Source organism: Epinephelus moara, chromosome 21 (genome assembly GCF_006386435.1).
Source record: "Epinephelus moara isolate mb chromosome 21, YSFRI_EMoa_1.0, whole genome shotgun sequence".
Lineage (NCBI taxonomy): Eukaryota > Metazoa > Chordata > Actinopteri > Perciformes > Serranidae > Epinephelus > Epinephelus moara.
In genome coordinates, this window is record NC_065526.1 from 21,013,821 (window position 1) to 21,018,334 (window position 4,514).

Below are 4,514 nucleotides of genomic sequence, written 5' to 3' on the forward strand. Positions count from 1 at the left end.
TCCCAAAATGGTAAGAAACTTTTTCAAAAAAGGTTAGCATTTCAAAATAATGACCTTTTCTTTTTCAAGATAATGACTTAGTGTCTGAAAATAACATGACTAATTTATCTCAAAATTAAGACGAAGTATCTCAAAATGTGTTCATATCTCAAAATAATAACTTAGTATCTCAGATAATGAGTTCATATCCAAAAAAATAATGACTTATCTCAAAATAATGAGAAACTTTATTCAAAATAATGATTTAACGTTAAAATTTTTTCAAGGTAATAAGTTACTATCTCAAAAATAACGACTCACTTTTCTCAAAATAATGACCTATTATGTCAGCCAGTGAGTTCATATCTTAGAAATAATCACATATCTCATGATAATGATAAACGTCTCCAAAATAAGTTAGTATTTCAAAATATTAAGATTTTTTTTTTCAAGATAATGAGTTAGTTTCTCAGAAATAATGACTCAGTATCTTGAAATAAAGAGTGTGTATGAAATAACGATGAGCTTTTTCAAAATAAGTTAGTATCTTAAAGTAATGGGATTTTTTTTTTTTTCAAGATGGGTTCGTATCTCAAAAATCAGGACTAACGTATCTAAAAGAAAATGACTTAGAATCTCAGTATAATGAGAAACTCTCACAATAACAGCTTACCATTAAACTTCAATTAGTAGCCCGGACTATTATTTGGGACAGGCCTTTAATTCCTTTCAAACAAAACTGTTGCTCAGCTACGATGGGAAATTTGTGAAAACAGTATGAATATTACTTGTTTAAAAATAAAATCATTATTTTCGGATACCAAGTCATTATTTTGAGAAAGTTTTTCATTATTTTTTTCATCACATTGACATAAATAGGCTTTCATAGTTTTGAATTTCAGACTGAATCTTTCCAAAATTGCTGGACTAAGAAGAAAGCTTTGTGTCTTTATCACTGTGTTTCCTTGGAATTAACCTGTTTTACATATTGTACAAATAATATCTACCTTTTAGAAGACCAGATCTTTCCCAGCAAGCATTTGGAGAGACAGAGGACGCAGCACTCGGAGATTCAGATTGCAAATGAGCACAAAACAAACTGATGTCAGAAAGAAATCGAGGTTTTAGTTTCACTCAACAGTGCAGGCGGCAAATATGTATGTTTCCGAATGTCATTTGAACTCGATCCTCAGATGATTTGTGCCAGTATAAATACAGCTGTTGAAAATTGTGGTTTTGATCTATCTGTATGCCATTCTGTTGAGCTTCCATGAGCCCTGTGGTGTTTGGGTTGTGGGGTTTTTGGGGTTGTGACTGGATTTGGGGTTCTGTTCTCGACCTGAGGTGATATGGGTCGTTTGATTTATTTTGTGCCTTAGGAGGCTGAGTGACGACGTCTCAATGTGCAGCACAGAAATGACTTGAATGTGACTTTTGCTGTTGGCTGTATTTCTATTTCTTTTGAATGTAACATGGATGTAATGTATAAAGGATATTTATATAAACAGAGAGCAGTGTGGCTTATTTGTCAAATAATGCGTTTGGCTGTAAAGCTGCGCTGTCAGGAAATAAATGATGGCTGCTGTGGGACGATGGCGAGTGGCACCTTCCTCAGAGCTGAACTTCACGACCCAGAGATCTCTTTAGGGTGAAGCCTCCTCACATCAAGACCCAAGGGACGGAAGTGGAGGATGATCTAATGTTGGTGAGTCAGTCCACTATAACCAAAAAAAGATTGCCATGTTCTCTGACACCGTGCTATGGAAATGCACGTGGCTCCTGAAGGTTTGATAGATAAAATAAATGGAAGAAGGCTAAGCGATCCAACTGACCATACCTAAAAAAAAATGACCATTAATTCCCAATAATATAATCTAAAACGCTTTGTGTCACCATTAAAAAGACTCTCCTGCTTCATCTGCAGTAGGGCAATACCTATTTTCACCACAAAGTGTCAGCATTAGCTCTGTAATGTAAGTGACTGAAGCTGTAATCTTGACACAGCAGGAAGTAAACACAGTGATAACATGAACAGTCTAAGACAGCAGCACAGGGAGCAGATACTCACACTCCTACTGTTTCTTTTTCTATTTGCAGTGTGTCCTGTAGAATAAAGTCACTGGCACCTGGATGAAAGTTTCCATCACTGAGATAACACATGCACTGTTTTTTTGACTGACGCTAAAAGCTTTAACGCAGGTTGCGATGACTGACGGTATAATGCTATGTGAGTGAGGGCAAGGCTAAGCAGGTTCCGTAATGCGTTGGCCTGTGGTTAATGTGAGTTACCTGGCAATGTCGCGTATCCGTGATCACGATCATTCGAGTGTGCGTGGGTGTGCGTATCCATGAGTGAGAATGTTCTTCCTCCTCTGCTGGTGAGAAGCCATGAGTGAGAATGTTCTTCCTCCTCTGCTGGTGAGAAGAGAGAACGACATGCCCCGCGAAATCCCGCAAGGGGCGACAGGAGGGGACAGACAGACAGACAGACAGACAGACAGACACACACACACACACACACACACACACAGACAGAAAGCTGCAGGTGTTGGGGTAGGGGGGTGATTTGGAGGGGGAGTTGATGGTGATGATGGTGGTTAGTTTTGGGGCCTTGTGTTTTTCATCCACTTTTTAGGTTTTTTCAACCCAAGAAAGTGGCAGGTCTTTTCCCACAGTGAAGGCTGCCCCTTTGTTGTCTCAGAGATATCCATCTGAGAGACTTCATCCGTCTCCATGGGTGTTGTGGATATCTCAGGGATAGGCTCCTGTTTGTTTGCCTCAGGTGGGACTGTGTCGTCAGAGACCTCAGCTTGGTCCAGGTCTTTTACTGCAACACCATGAGGGAGCTTGGTCCAGGTCTTTTACTGCAACACCATGAGGGATAGGCTCCTGTTGGCGTTGCTCATCACGTGGCTCCTCCTCTCGTCTGGCCCTTTTCCTTGGTGGACGACAATCATCTTCTCTCTCAGCCTTGAGCTCAATCTTGAGTTGTCCTGGAAAATTATTTCTTCTCCCTCTGCTTCTCTCTACCTTGTGAATAAACGCAAACGGGTTAAATATTTTCCGCATACATGCCTGTTCTCAGCTGTCAAAATTGAGCTGCAGTGCTGAGGCTGCAGTTTCAGGACCGCAGTTTTAGGACCCTTCGATTTTTGACATAGCGCCACCTACCGAGCGGAGGCTGCAATACCGGAGGCTGTACCCAAATAACAGGCTACTTTTTTATTAAATAGTTATAATCAGTGTTGAGCAGTAACTCGTTATTTGGTTAATTTGATTACTTTTTTAAGTAACTGAGTAACGCGTTATAATTTCAAAAATAGGAGAAATTAATTAGTAATAGTAATTACATTATAGTTACAAGCCCAGGTTACGTTACCATTGCCGGTCCTCTCCAACACCCGTCCTGGGCTACAGGACAGGTCAAACTGATATGCTGATTTACAGAATTCATGTCAAATGGAGGATCAACCATGAACATAAACTACAGATCACCTGTAAAGCATTTTAATAAATCAGTCTATCATAATTAAAACAACTGGAGACTGGAAAACAAACTGATATATGGGTCTGATCACTTTTTTAATGAATTGACATCATTCCAGACACGATGTGTCTGTGTGGAGCCAGGGCAAAGAGCATGGATACCAAGAGGCGAAGCTCCGTTGAATTTTTGCCAACAGCCACTAGGGGCGCTGCGGTAACGCTGCCGCCATTTTGGACTGTTGAGCTTGGACTGTTGCGCCCAGAGAACATGCAAGATGTCAAGGAGAGAGGAGGAAAAAAGTAAAAGAAAACTTTAGTGTTAATGCCTGGACTTGACCACATTTATTTTTATGCCCTGCCCAGTTATTTTACTCTCACCCTAACCACCCCCCACTGATAATTATACTGGACATATAAGTTAATGTGGCAAACGTTTTTTCCTTTTAACAGATGCATCCCATATGAAATGCAAGAGAATTGAACGGACCATTTATATCAGAACTGATTACTGCTTTAGCATTAAAATATATCATATTAAAATAGCCTATATTATTATTATTATTATTATTATTATTACTGTCCCCTTACTGTACAAACTGTAAATAAATCTTTATTCCTATGTCTCGCCATTAATGTGTTTCTAGTTAAGATATTGATTTTTTTTTTATTTTTTTTTTNCTGTGTGTTTTTGTATGCAAGCGGGTCTGCTGTGGTCTGCTGACAGTCCAAAATGGCGGCGGTAGGACGAAACCATGGGCGAGTCTGTTGCTATGGGGCGTTCGGAGCTTCGCCTCTTCGCATCCATGCTCTTTGGCCAGGGCGAGAGAGACAGGATCCGGAATTCGATGGATGCGCCTTTCCGTCAAAATAAAAGCACCAAGCTAATAACAATGCGGTGAAACTTTTTAATTTAAAAAATATAATTTACAAGAAAAGCCCCAAGCCATTAAGTTAACCTTTTTCTTTTATAGTAAATCGATGGTGCGTCAGAATTTAAAGTTTTACTTTGGTGAACACTTTTACTTTGGTGAATTTGGTGAATTCCGGAT